This window comes from Gorilla gorilla, chromosome 19, assembly GCF_029281585.2.
Source record: "Gorilla gorilla gorilla isolate KB3781 chromosome 19, NHGRI_mGorGor1-v2.1_pri, whole genome shotgun sequence".
NCBI lineage: Eukaryota > Metazoa > Chordata > Mammalia > Primates > Hominidae > Gorilla > Gorilla gorilla.
Window position 1 is genome coordinate 48,939,994 of NC_073243.2, and position 18,036 is coordinate 48,958,029.

At 40.3% G+C, this 18,036-nt stretch overlaps 1 long non-coding RNA gene across 1 annotated transcript in view; it reads left to right on the forward strand.

The window, feature by feature from the left end:
• LOC129528109 (uncharacterized) overlaps positions 1 to 8,807 on the forward strand; it is a 54,011-nt gene extending 45,204 nt beyond the window's left edge. Inside the window, exon 3 of the long non-coding RNA XR_008673325.2 lies at positions 6,740 to 8,807. This is a non-coding gene — a long non-coding RNA (uncharacterized lncRNA). The remainder of the gene's footprint in view (positions 1 to 6,739) is intronic.
• Positions 8,808 to 18,036: the final 9,229 nt, after the last annotated feature.

Below are 18,036 nucleotides of genomic sequence, written 5' to 3' on the forward strand. Positions count from 1 at the left end.
TGTGTACATATTCAGAGATATTAGTAATTATGTTTTCTGGAAGGACATATGATAAACTATTACAGGAGTTACAGTGATTACTTCAAGAAAAGAACTAGAAGTAAATGATGGAAGATTTCTACTTTTCATTTTATACCTGAGCCACAGTGCCCAGCCCACTATACAAAATTAATAAGTACAGAGAAAGTAAATGTTTCTGCAATCTCAACACTTTACCACCTCTGTCTAAGGGTCAGCTGCAATGAGAGTTTAGATATATCCTTCCAGGCTTTTCTTGTTTTGTTTTGTTTTCTTTCGTTTTGTTTTGTTTTGTTTTGTTTTGTTTTGAGACAGAGTCTTGCTCTGTCACCCAGGCTGGAGTTCAGTGGCTCAATCTCGGCTCACTGTAATCTCTGCCTCCTGGGTCCAAGTGATTCTCATGCCTCAGCCTCCCGAATAGCTGGAATTACAGGCACATGCCGCCATGCCAGGCTAATATTTGTATTTTCAGTAGAGACAGGGTTTCACCATGTTAGCCAGGCTGGTCTCGAACTCCTGACCTCAAGTGATCCACCTGCCTTGGCCTCCCAAAGTGCTGGGATTACAGGCATGAGCCACTGCACCCGGCCCTTCCAGGTTTTTTAATACAAACATTATATTTGTCTACATCTATATTTATACATAAATGAAATCATTAACATAATGGAATGTCATAACACTCTGGTCATTCTGCACCAGATCTTTCTCTTTTTATATTGTAGATATTTTCCATGTCAACTAACTACAAAGATGTAACCTATTTTTCTTTTTTATAAAAACATTTCATGTTTTAAAATAAAGCAGTCCTTGCACAGAATCAAATCATACAGAAAGGTTTAAAATGAAAAGTAGAAATCTTCCACCATTTACTTCTAGTTCTTTTCTTGAAGTAATCACTGTAACTCCTGTAATAGTTTATCATATGTCCTTCCAGAAAACATAATTACTAATATCTCTGAATATGTACACACAGATAACTTTTATTCTGCTCTGTCCCTTGGTTTGTTTATGTAATACATCTTAAAATTTTAAAGAATCGAGACATACCCCTTTTTAACAGATGCGTAGTATTCCCTTACGTGACTACACCATTATTTAACCAGTTCTCTATTAATGGACATTTTATTTTAAACTTTTGTGCTAGAACAAACATCCTTATATATACATCTCTGTATACAGAATAAAACTTTGGTGTTCATTCCTCCATACTCTCGTCAGCCATGGGCACAAGCACTTTATTTATGTTGTACAGAAACCTTTGCCAATTTGATAGGTGATACTTTGTTTTAACTTTCATTTATTTGATTATTAAGAAATCTATTTTATATGATTTGTTGCCTTGAATTGCCTGTTCATGACTTTCGCCTGTGTGTCTATTGCAATGTTTATCTTTTTCTTATTGATTTATAAAAAAAGGTTTGTATTCTTATGTGAGAGCATGGACACACAACTCCAGTTCGGTAACTAAGATTTTAAAAAGCAATTACTTTTTACGTTTTCCTAATTCTATAATAAACTCCACAGAGACCAGGCTAAAGTTTATATTTGTTAAAGCAAATTTTCCTAGTGAAGTGTAAATCTTGTAAAAACTTGAAAAAAGAAAGACACAGGAGAAAAGAATAACTTGTTTTCTAGTGTCCCTTACCATCTGAGGAGCACTTTTAGGGAGATGGTGAATTTGCTAAGGAAATCATTCTTAACAATTTAATACACATTCCTCATTAGCAACTCTGTCATCCAATTTTAAACTTAAGCTAGACTTAAATAAAAGTAATAAAAACTGTGTTTTAATAATTCCAAATGACTTTCACTCATTCTGACCGATTCCTCCTCAGTCCAAATTACTGAAGTTTTCTCATAATACTTAAGCCCATTTTCAGAACCAGTGACATCATGATGATCAAGACTGCATTCATTTTCTCCTTCACACATTTTCCTACTGGATGAGTGGCTTCCTTGTTTAAACATGGAATTCACTCATCATAAAATGGATTTCATCCAGACACAAAATATGAAAAAATGAACTCATAGGAAATGACCCTTGAAATTCACACCACCCTCAAGGCTTGAAAGGATTTTCTATTTCATCAACTTTAGATGAGCCATAATAACAAAACATAAAATACTGCCTGTAATCCCAGCAATTTGGGAAGCTGAGGCGGGTGGATCATGAGGTCAGGAGATCGAGACCATCCTGGCTAACACGGTGAAACCCCGTCTCTACTAAAAATACAAAAAATTAGCCAGGCGTGGTGTCGGGCACCTGTAGTCCCAGCTACTCAGGAGGCTGAGGCAGGAGAATGGCATGAACCCAGGAGGCAGAGCTTGCAGTGAGCCGAGATTGTGCCACTGCACTCCAGCCTGGGTGACAGAGTGAGACTCTGTCTCAAAAAAAAAAAAACCATAAAATACTACACAAAGATTAGAAAATCAGAAGTCACATAACTCATAGTTCTTCCCAAGTCTTGTTTTTCTTAAGCTAACTCATTCTCAGCACTTACAGCCAGTCCAGCCAGCCTCCATTCACTGTGTTTCCAGAACACGCTATGCATGCCTCTTTTATCATTTACTATACAGTTTTGGAATTATATGGGATGTATCTTCTCCCAAACTTGATTGCTAACTCTGCAGGTCAAAGACCACATCTTGTTTATCTTTGTGAACCTGCTAGATCTCACAATAACTGGTATTTAGTGGGCTCTCAGTAATTGCTTGTTTTGTTGTGTTATTGTTACTATTTTGAACTATATGGAGAATCATTTGGGCCCCGTTTTTGCTCACCTGTGACAAAGACAGCTGATTGCCACTTAGCCACACTGCCCCTTCTCACCCTTCTCCACCTTGCTTGTGGAGCCTTGATTTTGTTTGAAGGTCGTGTGCTCAGGAAACAACTCCCCTTGCCAGGCTGGGTGGGGACATGAAGGGTTATTAGTCCAGGCAGTATTGGCAGGCTCATGCCCTTGGCCTGTGGCCCAATCTTGGCCAAGGAGGTCTGACTGTAAGCCACCTAGGGAGCTTTGGGAAAAGGCTTTTCTTATAGTACAGAGAGACTCATAGGAGGAGACCCTCTCTTTTCACTGGGCATTGTTGTATTGCATGGGATGTCTGGAACTGTTGCAGACAGACATCTTGCAACATGAGTAGGGGACATCCCCAACCTACTAGAAACTGTAGAGAGAGCCTTGGTTGTTTGCTTGAGCTGGAGCCACTCTGCCTGAGACTTCCATTTTGAGAGATAATTAATCCTTAGTTGAATCCTATACACTTTAATAAAGATGGGGGAAACCCAGAGAAGATTCAGGAGTCCTCTACTAGGAGGAACAGAATGAAACTAGAAAGTTAAAAGGAATCAGAGGTTGCTGGGTGCAGTGGTTCATGCTTGTAATCCCAGCACTTTGGGAAGCTGAGCAGGGAGGATCACTTGAGTCCAGGAGTTAGACAGTAGCCTGGGCAACGTAGCTAGACTCCGTCTCTACCAAAAAAATTTTTTTAATAAATAAAAAAATTAGCCTGGCGTGGTGGCATGTGTCTCTAGTACCAGCTACTCGGGAGGCTGAAGTGGGAGGATTGCTTGAACTGGGGAGGTGGAGGCTGCAGTATTCTTATGACTTATCTAAAGTTGATGAAACAGAAAATCATGCCACTACACTCAGCTTGGGTAACAGAATGAGACTCTGTCAAAAAAAAAAAAAAAAGGAATCAGAAGTTTTACCTTACGGTAGAGAAGCCTATGAAAGAACTTGGTTGCTGTTTCCAAGCTCCTGGAGAGTTTTATGGGAGGGGTGTCAAACTGTTATTCTACAAGACTTCTGAAGACCTAAGTGAAAGAGGAAATGGAATTAAAGCAGGAGAGACTCTGGCTGGATTTAAGGGAGAATTTGCCTGTAAGAATGATCAAATACTGACATGGGCTACTGAGAGTAAGAGTCTGTCCCTTTGGAAGAGGACAAGAAAGGGCAAGTATGAGTCCTTGAGCAGTTTATTATTCACCTACTTAATGGCAATGGTACTAACCAAATGGCTACTTGAAGTTTGTAATCTTATGCTCATCTGGAGAAGAGAAGCTACTGAAACTTAAGTAGATGAGGAATCAGCTACAGACTTCCGAAAGTATCCATTAGGTGATAAGTTTGATCTGACAAAGCTGGAAATACCTGTTTTAGCTCTATCAGGCCAAAATGTCAGCCCAACATCCAGTTTATAATTTACGCTAAACACACACTACTTTATCAGAGCTTCGTGATTAGTCACATACCCAGAACAAGGACATTGTATGAGAAATGTAGCCTCAGGGAAGGTGGCTGATTATGTCTGGGGTGCTTATTAGTAGGGCTGATCCTAATCTGAATCCACTTTTCCATGGAAGAATGTAAAAATGAGTATTGGATATGGTCAGTCTCTCTGACCATGTAAAAGCTCTGTACACGGTATGCAAGTCACCAGGCAGCCCGGTGTGGAGCAGCTCTGCTTCATGGCCACTAGTTCCTGTGTCCAAGACCTGGATTAAAGGAACAACTCAAATGCTACTGCAAGTTGATTTTACCAGCTGTGAAATTATGGCACTGGGTCATCATTAACCTGAGTGATAACTACCTCTCCTCTTACAACCAAATTTTTTCTTTTTAATTTATGTTACAACCAATTTTATATAAAAACTATTATTAGCAAGACTTTCTCATTAACCCCAGAGGCTAATATAAATACAATAAAGGCATCTTAAAACCTCTGAAAAGTTCCATTCTTGTTGATTTGATTAAGCATACACCACTTCATTTGATTGAGATTGCCCCTGGGACATTTCTTTTCCTTCTAAAATTTGTAGGACAGCTCTTAAAATGCAGCCCCCACATATTGAAACGTAGCACTCTTTCACAAATCAACAAGTCCTCTTTTAGCCACACCAGGCACATTTCTATCACAGCGTTTACTGAACAGTGTGAGCTGGCCCCCTCCAGTCCCCTGCTCCTCTTCTTTAGCATGGATTCTCCAGCTCCTGTCCTCTCTTTTTCTTTTGCCTTGTTTCTGAGAATCCCACCATGCCCCACCTGATTCTCTGCAGCACAAGGGCACAGGCTCCCTGCCCTGACAGCACAAAGAGGCTTGAAACACCTCTCCACATTAGAGGCACTCAAAAGGCCTTCTCCACATTGGATGAGCAACCTTAGGGAAGCTGAGTCTGGGGTCTCAGGCTGCCCATGCCTTCCCTTTACAACCCCCGCCCCCTACCTGCTTTGAGGCTTGCAGTGGGCAGTGGGGAAGCCTGTGGATTTAGGTGGTGCCAGTGAGGCTGTGTTATTTGGGTCCTCATTCCTTCCCTTAGCTCATGAGGTCGCAGCATAGAACAACCCTGTAAGTAGGATGCTGGCACCTCAAGTCTTGGCTTAGAAGTCACCCAGACCTCATAACAAACCCTATGCTGCCACCTAATACCAGTGTGTCTTTGAGCAAGGTATTTCATCTCTAAGTGACTGTTTCCTATAAAATAAGAGTAAAAATACCTACTTCCCACATTGTTATAAGGGTTAAATGCCAGACATAAAGAAAGCGTCTATACATTACTCAGTAACATTATAGAGAAGTAAATGCCCCCTTTTTATAGCAATAATTGACTTCTAAATACCTGCATTCAGAAAATAGCAAAAGAAAGCATTTGCCACCTGCACCCAAGTTATTTCCTTTAAAAGCACCTGGGACCTGGCAAAATAGCTGCAGAGCCAAAGGCCTTCATCCTGAGGTGACTGGAGAACAGACTATCTTTTCCTAGAGCGATAGAGGCTCAGCAACATTGCATGTAGCACATGCCTCCCTGGGACACCAGGAAGGTTAATGAGATAACATCTAGATGGAAAGTGCTGAACGTGCTAAATATTACCAGGTTGCAATTTCTGGAGCAAGCTCTCCTTTGTCGAGCACACGTGGCTCTGAAAGAGAAGGTATAGCAGGTGAGGTATAATTTAGGCAAGTCAAACACACCCTCTCCCCAGGCATACCTCAGCTTTTCAGCAATATTGAGAGCCCCAGAAAAGGAAAGAGCTTCATGTCTCTACTGCTCTGCCTGCAGTTCAACTGGTTAAATTCCTGGATTTAGAATGCTATCCTGCCACGTTTCTGCAGAGTATCCTAGAGGCCACTGACTACACAGCTGTGAGGGACCTGCTCACCAGCCCTGTGACCTGGGGTGAACTGGGGCACCTGGCTGAGTCTCGGTTTCCTTGCCTGGAAAATAGAGATGACAACTCCTAACTATTTCACACAGTTGTGAGGCTACAAAGCAAAAGTGCTTTGACAATTGTAATGCATATTAATGTGAACGATTAGATGCCACTTTCTATTCCCTCCTGTCTTATCTGTCTTATCTGACCATAACTGATGCTAAGTTTCTGACTCTACTCGCATGCTACCAAATATGTATGGTACACCTCAAAGTCTAGTTGAATTTCCACAAGGCTGAATTATGGATTAGGCGCAGTGAGGAAAGGTGGTACTATTGGTTCTATTCTTAAGGACCAGTTTGTCCATGGCCCAGTGCTTACAGTTTGTGGATCCATTAAGCCATGCTGTTATATAGAAATAGTATTAGCTTTGTTTATGTCGCACTTGGAACTTTTCAAAACACTTCCACATGCTATTATCCCAGTCCCATTTAGTGTCTATCTCTAGGTCTCTGTTTCTCCCAGATCAGTCTTTTGAGATAACAGCTTTTCTCCTTGCTGTTTTCCAGCATATTGTTCCTGGAAGAGGCAAAAGCCTAGGGCTTCAAGATGCCGGGGCTTCAAGAAACCAAGGCATGACCTCAAGAGATTTGCCGGAGGTGGCCTCGGTGGCAGCAGTCATTGAAGAAAGGAAGACAGCTGCCCAGCCAGTCTGACAGACCATACACAGACAGCCCTGTTCACAGGGAGACAAGTGTCTCTGCACAACCCGCGGCCACCACGGCGGCTTCAGGAAAGGCTCCCACATTCCCAGAGCCTCTGCTGCGGCTCACTGACAAATCAGCCCCTCAATAATCTTATTGTATGTTTTCAAAATAATTCTCAGTAATGCCCCAAGAATGTCTGAACTTCTGTGTGAACTCTCTAGTTTGCATATTTTTCAGCTTATTAGCGGGAACTCTGATAGACAAAGCCCATGACCTTGCTTTTCCACGGACCTCTTGGCTGGGGTGCAAGGGCAGCCTCTCCTGCTGGTGAACTTGCAGTGCCCTCCTGTCTTGTTCTGATTCTCTCTTACACTGATTCCAGCCTCTTTCTTCCCTTGCCCTCTTCATAGCCAACAGTAAGAAATAAATCTCTTGGCTTTGATGATGGTTTACTCATTAGAGAAGGCCACAAGATTCAGGTTCTGAATTTTCATGAAGCAAGATTCTGGAAAAAGAAAGAGAGAGCAGAGATAGTGTTGCCTTTGATTACCTGTTTACCCCAAACCCAGCGCCTCTGGGAAGGGAGCACTCGGCTTCTGATTTCAGGATGACTGCATGCGACCACAGTTCTAATACAGCTTGTCATTCATAAATCCCTGAGACATCACAAGCCCAGCCAGATGTGATGTGGCCTGGCCTAATCCTTCAATGCAATGCAAGGGAGGGTGGAAGTTAAACCTTAATTAAAAACAAGATCTGATACTGCAAAATTACCGTTTTAAAAATGCTTTGAATGGGCTTAATTGGGAGTGTATTCAAGTGTATGGATACGCAGACTCAGGAGACACTGTTTTCTTGTTTCCTTAAATGCAGCTAATTATATAGAATCATAAAGAAGATAAATATCAGACTTCATAGCTATAGGATAAGCTTCTCTCCAACACGTCTACCCAGGTTTTAGCTATATATAGCTTGATATATTTTGATTGCATTTGCCAATTCTTCTCTGTGGATTTCCAGTTACATGTAAAATAACCTCAGAGTTAGGGTCCTGCAACAAAGACAAAGGGCCAATTTTTTGCTTAAGTCATCCAGTTCCCAATTTTTGCTTAAGTCATCCAGTCACTTCTATATTTACTCTTTTTTTTCCCCAAGAAACCTTCCGTGATTACTATCAAAGTTGAGTCTTTTCCCCAAAGCTCCTATTAGATCTATGTAAGATCTTATAAACTGTCTTGGTTTCCCTTTTATACTTTTCAATTGCTTCCCTGTTCAACCTTATGAATAATTTTTACCAGTTTTTTTTATTTTTTTAAGAGACAAGGTCTCACTCTGTTGCCCAGGCTAGAGTTCAGCAGCGCAGTCATAGCTCACTGCAGCCTTAAACTCCTGGGCTTAAGCAATCATCCTGCCTCAACCTTCTAAGTAGCTGGGACTACAGGTGTGCATCACCATATCCCGCTAATTTGTTAAAAAAAATATTCTGTAGAGACCAGCTCTCCCTTTGTTACTCAGGCTGGTCTCGAACTCCTGGCTTCAAGCAATCCCCACACCTAACTTTCCCAAAGTACTGGACTTACAGGCATGAGACATAAGCCACTTCACCTATCTTCTTCCTCCTCCTCCTCTTCTTCTTCTTCTTCTTCTTCTTCTTCTTCTTCTTCTTCTCCTTCTTCTTCTTCTTCTGCTTCCTCCTTCTTCTCCTTCTCCTTCTCTTTCTTCTTCTTCCTTCTTCATTTTTGACGGTGCCTAATCTGTTTAACCATTCTATTAGAATTTTTATTTCAATTACAACTGTTTTTATTTTATAAATTCTATTTGTTTTGAAATTTGTAAGATTATTAGTTTTAGTCCTTTCTCCTTATATAATTTTAATCCCCTCTATTATTACTTTTTGCCAATTAAACTCACATATTTCATTTGGGACAAAGGCGTGGGCAAAGATTTCATGACGAAACATCAAAAGCAATTGCAACAAAAGCAAAAATTGACAAATATGATTTAATTAAACAAAAGAGCTTCTGCACAGCAAAAGAAACCATCATCAGAGTGAATAGACACAACCTATAGAATGGGAGAACACTTTTGCAATCTATCCATCTGACAAAGGTCTAATATCCAGAGTCTACAAGGAACTTAAACAAATTAACAAGAAAAAAACAAACTACCCCATTAAACAGTGGGCAAAATACATGAACAGACACTTCTCAAAAGAAGACATTTATGCATCCAACAAACACGATAAAAAGCTCAACGTCACTGATCATTAGAGAAACGCAAATCAAAACAACAATGAGATACCAGTCAGAATGGCAACTACTAAAAAGTCAAGAGGCCAAGTGCAGTGGCTCATGCCTGTAATCCCGACACTTTGAGAGGCCGAGGTGAGCAGATCACTTGAGGTCAGGAGTTCAAGACCATCCTGGCCAATGTGGTAAAATCCTGTGTCTACTAAAAATGCAAAAATTAGCTGGGCATGGTGGTGCATGCCTGTGGTCCTAGCTACTTGGGAGGCTGAGGCAGGAGAATCACTTGAACTCAGGAGGCAGAGGTTGCAGTGAGTTGAGATTGTGCCACTACACTCCAACCTGTGTGACAGAGTGAAACTCTGTCTCAATAAATAAATAAATAAATAAATAAATAAAAATAAAAAGTAAAGAAACAACAGATGCTGGCAAGGCTATGGAGAAATGGGAACGCTTTCTATACTGTTGTTGCAAATATACACTAGTTCAACCATTGTGAAAGACAGTGTGATGATTCCTCAAAGACCTAGAACCAGAAATACCATTTGACCCAGCAATCCCATTACTGGGTATATAACCAAAGGAATAGAAATCATTCTACTAAAAGATACATGCATGTGTGTGTTCATTGCAGCACTATTCACAATAGCAGACATGGAACCAACCTAAATGCCCATCAGTAATAGACTGGATAAAGAAAATGTGGTGCATATACACCATGGAATTCTACGCAACCATAAAAAGGAATGCGATCATGTTCTTTGCAGGGACATGGATGAAGCTGAAAGCCATTATCCTCAGCAAACTAACCAGGAACAAAAAAACAAACACCACATGTTCTCACTTATAAGTGGGAGCTGAACAATGAGAACACATGGACACAGGGAGGGGAACAACATACACTGCGGCCTATTGGGGGAGCTGGGAGAGGGAGAGCATCAGGATAAATAGCTAATGCACGTAGGCCTTAATACGTAGGTGATGGGTTGATAGGTGCAGCAAACCACCATGGCACATGTTTACCTATGTAACAAGCCTGCACATCCTGCACATGTATCCTGGAACTTAAAATCAAAAAATAAAATAAAATAACGTGATTATGAAAAAATATCTCACATATTTTATGTGTGATGGTAATTATAATATCTAATGTCATTGTGGGTTTGATTCTTCTATTTGGTTTCTTGGCTATCCCCCATGGTGTCTTGATTGCTTGTGTGTCTTATGAGTTTTGAAGGTCGGACCATAACCTTTGGTGCTCAATTGTGGGAATTTTTTGAGGCCTGATTTGAAAGTGGATTCCTCCAGAGAAGACTGTGTTTGTTTCTGCCATGTACCTGAAAGCAACTAAAACTTGAAACCAGCTTAAAATAAGCATTTCAGCTTGAGGTGTTTTTGGTCCTCACAGATAGTATACATTTTGGACCTCAAGTTTCTGTGCAGGTTTGCTTGTGGTTATACATTTTCAGGGAAGACTTTTTTCCTTTCCACTCAGCAAAATGGTCAAGACAAGCAAGTTTCCTTGCTATCTCTATCTATGGAGTGGGCTTATCTCTTGTTCACCCTCACACTGAAGGTGCTTCCTTTTGGGGTCCTGGCTTTACATGGGGATCTCGTATTAGACTTCACCGTGGTTGGGCCCTGGGGTTGTTCTCCTGTCCCTTTCACCCCATGCCAACATCAAAACCTAAGATCATTGTCAGCAAGGATCTACAGATGCCTCCATGGAAAAGGCTACATTCAGGTAAGCACTCTCACCTTTCAGGATTCCTGCTTTCATTTTATTTGCCTCTGATATTTTTTACTCTTCTATCAGCTCAATGGTACATTCAAAAAAAAATTTTTTTTTTTTTGAGACAGGATCTCACTCCATTGCCCAGGCTGGAGTGCAGTGGCCCTATCTCGGCTCACTGCAAACTCTGCTTCCGGGATTCAAGCGATTCTCCAGCCTCAGCCTCCTGAGAAGCTGAGATTACAGGCACCCTCCACCACGCCTGGCTAATTTTTGTAATTTTAGTAGAGACGAAGTTTCACCATGTTGGCCAGGCTAGTCTCAAACTGCTGACCTCAAGTGATCCACCCACCTCGGCCTCCCAAAGTGCTGGGATTGCAAGCATGAGCCACCGCACCCAGGCCAAAAATAATTTTGAATTCTGACATTTTATTTAGCATTTTTAGTTGTTTCCAGTGGAGGGCTGTTCAGAGTATCTATTGCCATATTGAAGTAAACAGGAGTCCTATTCTGTTACTTGTTGTTTGAATTGTTTCATATTTGTAAAAATAACAATTCTAAGAAGTACTCCTGGAAGAAAACAAACAAACAAAGAACATTAAGTTAGGATGGTGAGATTATTGGCGAGCATTCCTTGCCCCCATTTTTCTGTACTATATATGGAAAAAATTTAATGTTGGTAACTAAAGGTGTCTTTAGGACCACATCTTAAATAATAGTTCATTTACATAAACTGGAGTGTCAAGTAATTCATAACTTATTTCAACCAAGTAAATCCAGAAAGGAAGTATAGATTGAAAAAGACCTCAAAGTGGGTAACACTGAGTATTATAAATGCAGTAGAACCACTACTCAAGTGTAGTAAAAGCTCTACCCGACTTGAAAATATATAAAATAATCTTATGTAGAATCTGCTCTGGAAGAGCTGGATACCTATTTTCCTCTTAAAAAAGCAGTAAATGATGTTTCCAGTAGAAACATCTCAGGAAGATTAAACTTTAATATTTGCTCATTAAATTACATGATTCTTTAACATCACTTTTTGAATCTCTTAAAATATATAAAACTGACTTTTGGGGGCTTTGTAAGTAAATATTTCAAGTTCATATCGCATTGAGTACGGCATCTCAGTCTGCTGAATATTTGTGGATGAGCAAACGTGATGGTACCCAACCTTACCAACAGCTCCCAGTGAAAACCACACAGTGAGTGTTTTATAGTACTTGTTCATACCACTCCTGACTTTATTATTTCACATTCACTAGTAGATGATCAGACTTTCAAATGCCAATGTGGTAGGCAATAAAATGATTATCTCATTGTGGTTCTTTATTACTTTACCCTTTTAAACAGCAGCATAATATTTCATTGCATGAGAGAAAAATAATGTTTTCGGTTTTGTTTGTTTGCTTGCTTTTTGAGACAGAGTTTCATTCTGTCACCCAGGCTGGAGTGCAGTGGCGTGATCTTGGCTCACTGCACCCTCTGCCTCCTGGGTTTAAGTGATTCTCCTGCCTCAGCCTCCTGAGTAGCTGGGATTACAGGTGTGCGCCACCACACCGGCCTAATTTTTGTATTTTTAGTGGAGATAGGGTTTTACCATGTTGGCCAGGGTGGTCTCGAACTCTTGACCTCAAGTGATCTGCCTACCTTGGCCTCCCAAAGTGCTGGGGTTACAAGCATGAGCCACTGCTCCTGGCCTAAAACAATGTTTTTATTTAAATGATCTCTCTATTGATTATGTTTTGGGTTCCTTCCAATTTTTTGTTATTGTAAACAATGCTGCAATGAACTTTTTGGTACATATATCTTTTCACAATTAGATTCCGTATTTTGCTATGTGTTGCCAGACTGCCTTAAGAAAAGTCTACCGTGCACTTCTCTATGATGCTACAAGATCTACCTTTGGGACAGGCACAAGTTCTTACATTAAAGTTCTAAAAAGCAAACATCTAAGTTCCTAGATTACATTTCTAAAATGATTTTAGTTTATATTTTATATTTTTACATTGTATTACTTATAAATTAAAGTCCTACTGCCTCTTATCTATAGATGTACCTTGCTTTTAGAAAAATAAAAGTGTAAATACCAGATCCCAAACTTACAAAACAAATAAGCTAGGGAGTAACTATTTGCATTACAAAGTTATTATTTGCTTTACAAAATGGAACCAATTTAAACTGAAAGCACCTTGAGAATTATCTGAAATATGACCAGATTTGCAAAATTCAATTTACACGTAACTTTTCCAGAACATATCAAGCACACAAAGTGAGATATATCTAGTTGAACATGATTTTATGGATCTGAAGAGGTCGATTTAATCTGCTGCTGCTTTTTTGAGAGGCAAATTGTGCTCAATGTAAGCAATCCATGAAGAATTAACACAAATGTAGTTACGTGAATTTTTTTTTCAAAAACTCTTGTTTTTAAAATTATTATTATTAAAGCCTGTGCTTCAAAAGCAGAAGGAGTATCTATTTCTCTGCCCTTGCTTTTCAGGCTTCCCACTGCATGCCAGCCAACAGGGTGGCATATGGCACATAACATGCATAGTCAACCTCCCACCAGCATATTTGCAGAACCAACAGTACATATTGAACTAAACCACACCTCCTGTAAAAGACTTGTAATCATCCTTCACTCTTTGGTGTAGGAGAATGGTGGTAGGCGTGAGGTGGAGGAGGGAGATATGACTGTGGGCAGGATAGCTGAAGGGAATAGAAATCTAGCATTACAGAGGGGGAGTGGCCTTCTTATTCACCGGCTGTAATTCCCTCGCCAGACATACGAAATGACAACGCTGTAGGGCTTAGAAAAATTGGGGCAACTCTGGGGCAGTGGGCGGCTGAGAATGTATTAATGACTACCTGCCTAGGCCTTTGAGCGGCAGATAAAGCACACAGATACACACTGCCCACGGTTAAGCAGCCCTAGTCCTGGTTACCAGAGAATTTCTCAGTCTTCTGTCCCAGTCACTCATCTTTTTAAAGCTTGATTCCAAAATATGCAATGTGCCATTTTAAAATGCTTTTGCTTTTAGAAGAAGTGTCCAACATAGAAGCTTGAGGGAGGAGTTTGGCATTTTTCCATCACATTCGGGAATCCCCGCCTGCACTCTAACCATAATTAGTGTGGTGCCTTCAGAATGCAGGCCTAGGAGGAAGAAGGCAGGGAGTAGGCTAGGTCCTCCTGGCACTTCCCTTTTTCCTTTCCTCACTTGCCGCCTCTCTCCAATCAGACAGACCTGCAGGCAGCTACCTGGGGTCCACTGGACACTCCTAGGGGGCCAAAGGAGGGGCTGCAACCAGGATCTTGTTTGGCACTTTCAGAGTTTATGGTCTCTGGACTAGAAAATAACTGATCCATTATATTTTATGAGGTCAGTGGGAAATTAAAGTAATTAAATGGGAAAAAGACCGGACTAGGCATCGGAAGACCTGGGTGTGCTTTCAGCTGTGCCACTACTTAGCCAAGTGACCTCGGGTGAGAAAATCTCTAGACCCAGGTCTTCTCAGCTGAAAAATGAGGGTTGAACTAAGTGACCTAGGGAATAAAACTGAGCCAAGTGATGGATTTTGTGTACATGCGGGTGGCTGTCCATGTGCAGCTGTGTATGTGTCTGTGTGTCTATGTGTGGAGTATGAAAAGATAAACCCAAAGAAAAATGGATAAAAGTACCCATGATATAAAGACCCAGAAGTGAAAGTGAGCAGCTGGAATGATCAGAAGATCTAAGGAGAGAAAGGTCTTTGCCATTGGCACTGTGGAACAAGTGACCCCAAAATGGAGTGGTATAAACCAAAAACCAATTGGTTAATTTTTTTATTATACTTTAAGTTTTAGGGTACATATGCACAACGTGCAGGTTTGTTACATATGTATACATGTGCCATGTTGGTGTGCTGCACCCGTTAACTCATCATTTAACATTAGCTATATTTCCTAATGCTATCCCACCCCCGTGCCCCCATCCCACAACAGTCCCCGGTGTGTGATGTTCCCCTTCCTGTGTCCATGTGTTCTCATTGTTCAATTCCCACCTATGAGTGAGAACTTGGCAGTGTTTGGTTTTTTGTCCTTGCAATAGTTTGCTCAGAATGATGGTTTCCAGCTTCATCCATGTCCCTACAAAGGACATGAACTCACCATTTTTTACGGCTGCTTAGTATTCCACGGTGTATATGTGCCACATTTTCTTAATCCAGTCTATCATTGTTGGACATTTGGCTTGGTTCCAAGTCTTTGTTATTGTGAATAGTGCCACAATAAACATATATGTGCATATGTCTTTATAGCAGCATGATTTATAATCCTTTGGGTATATACCCAGTAATGGGATTGCTGGGTCAAATGGTATTTCTAGTTCTAGATCCCTGAGGAATTGCCACACTGACTTCCACAATGGTTGAACTAGTTTACAGTCCCACCAACGGTGTAAAAGTGTTCCTATTTCTCCACATCCTCTCCAGCACCTGTTGTTTCCCGACTTTTTAATGATCGCCATTCTAACTGGTGTGAAATGATATCTCATGTGGTTTTGATTTGCATTTCTCTGATGGCCAGTGATGATGAGCATTTTTTCATGTGTCTTTTGGCTGCATAAATGTCTTCTTTTGAGAGGTGTCTGTTCATATCCTTAGCCCACTTGTTGATGGGGTTGTTTGTTTTTTTCTTGTAAATTTGTTTGAGTTCATTGTAGATTCTGGATATTAGCCCTTTGTGAGATGAGTAGATTGCAAAAATTTTCTCCCATTTTGTAGGTTGCCTGTTCACTCTGATGGTAGTTTTTTTGCTGTGCAGAAGCTCTTTGGTTTAACTAGATTCCATTTGTCAATTTTGGCTTTTGTTGTCATTGCTTTTGGTGTTTTAGACATGAAGTCCTTGCCCATGCCTATGTCCTGAATGGTATTGCCTAGGTTTTCTTCTAGGGTTTTTATGGTGTTAGGTCTAACATTTAAGTCTTTAATCCATCTTGAATTAATTTTTGTATAAGGTGTAAGGAAGGGATCCAGTTTCAGCTTTCTACATATGGCTAGCCAGTTTTCCCAGCACCATTTATTAAATAGGGAATCCTTTCCCCATTTCTTGTTTTTGTCAGGTTTGTGAAAGATCAGATAGTTGTAGATATGTGGCATTATTTTTTGAGGACTCTGTTCTGTTCCATTGGTCTATATCTCTGTTTTGGTACCAGTACCATGCTGTTTTGGTTACTGTAGTCTTGTAGTATAGTTTGAAGTCAGGTAGTGTGATGCCTCCAGCTTTGTTCTTTTGGCTTAGGATTGACTTGACAATGCGGGCTCTTTTTTGGTTCTATATGAACTTTAAAGTAGTTTTTTCCAATTCTGTGAAAAAGGTCTTTGGTAGCTTGATGGGGATGGCATTGAATCTATAAATTACCTCGGGCAGTATGGTCATCTTCACGATACTGATTCTTCCTACCCATGAGCATGGAATGTTCTTCCATTTGTTTGTATCCCCTTTTATTTCGTTGAGCAATGGTTTGTAATTCTCCTTGAAGAGGTCCTTTACATCCCTTGTAAGTTGGATTCCTAGGTATTTTATTCTCTTTGAAGCAATTGTGAATGGGAGTTCACTCATGATTTGGCTCTCTGTTTGTCTGTTATTGGCGTATAAGAATGCTTGTGATTTTTGCACATTGATGTTGTATCCTGAGACTTTGCTGAAGTTGCTTATCAGCTTAAGGAGATTTTGGGCTGAGATGATGGGGTTTTCTAGATATACAATCATGTCATCTGCAAACAGGGACAATTTGACTTCCTCTTTTCCTAATTGAATACCCTTTATTTCCTTCTCCTGCCTAATTGCCCTGGCCAGAACTTCCAACACTATGTTGAATAGGAGTGGTGAGAGAAGGCATCCCTGTCTTGTGCCAGTTTTCAAAGGGAATGCTTCCAGTTTTTGCGCATTCAGTATGATATTGGCTGTGGGTTTGTCATAGATAGCTCTTATTATTTTGAGATACATCCCATCAATACCTAATTTATTGAGAGTTTTTAGCGTGAAGGGTTGTTGAATTTTGTCAAAGGCCTTTTCTGCATCTATTGAGATAATCATGTGGTTTTTGTCTTTGGTTCTGTTTATATGCTGGATTATGCGTATTGATTTGCATATGTTGAACCAGCCTTGCATCCCAGGGATGAAACCAACTTGATCATGGTGGATAAGCTTTTTGATGTGCTGCTGCCAGTATTTTATTGAGGATTTTTGCATCGATGTTCATCAGGGATATTGGTGTAAAATTCTCTTTTTTTGTTGTGTCTCTGCCAGGCTTTGGTATCAGGATGATGCTGGCCTCATCAAATGAGTTAGGGAGGATTCCCTCTTTTTCTATTGATTGGAATAGTTTCAGAAGGAATGGTACCAGCTCCTCCTTGTACCTCTGGTAGAATTCAGCTGTGAATCCATCTGGTCCTGGACTTTTTTTGGCAATATTAATTATTGCCTCTATTTCAGAGCCTGTTATTGGTCTATTCAGAGATTCAACTTCTTCCTGGTTTAGTCTTGGGAGGGTGTATGTGTCGAGGAATTTATCCATTTCTGCTAGATTTTCTAGTTTATTTGTGTAGAGGTGTTTGTAGTATTCTCTGATGGTAGTTTGTATTTCTGTGGGATTGGTGGTGATATCCCCTTTACATTTTTTATTGCATCTATTTGATTCTTCTCTCTTCTTTATTAGTCTTGCTAGTGGTCTATCAATTTTATTGATCTTTTCAAAAAACCAGCTCCTGGATTCATTGATTTTTTGAAGGGTTTTTTTGTCTCTATCTCCTTCAGTTCTGCTCTGATCTTAGTTATTTCTTGCCTTCTGCTAGCTTTTGAATGTGTTTGCTCTTGCTTCTCTAGTTCTTTTAATTGTGATGTTAGGGCGTCAATTTTAGATCTTTCCTGCTTTCTCTTGTGGGCATTTAGTGCTATAAATTTCCCTCTACACACTGCTTTAAATGTGTCCTAGAGATTCTGGTATGTTGTGTCTTTGTTCTTGTTTCTTTCAAAGAACATCTTTATTTCTGCCTTCATTTCGTTATGTACCAAGTAGTCATTCAGGAGCAGGTTGTTCAGTTTTCATGTAGTTGAGCAGTTTTGAGTGAGTTTCTTAATCCTGATTTCTAGTTTGATTGCACTGTGGTCTGAGAGACAGTTTGTTATAATTTCTGTT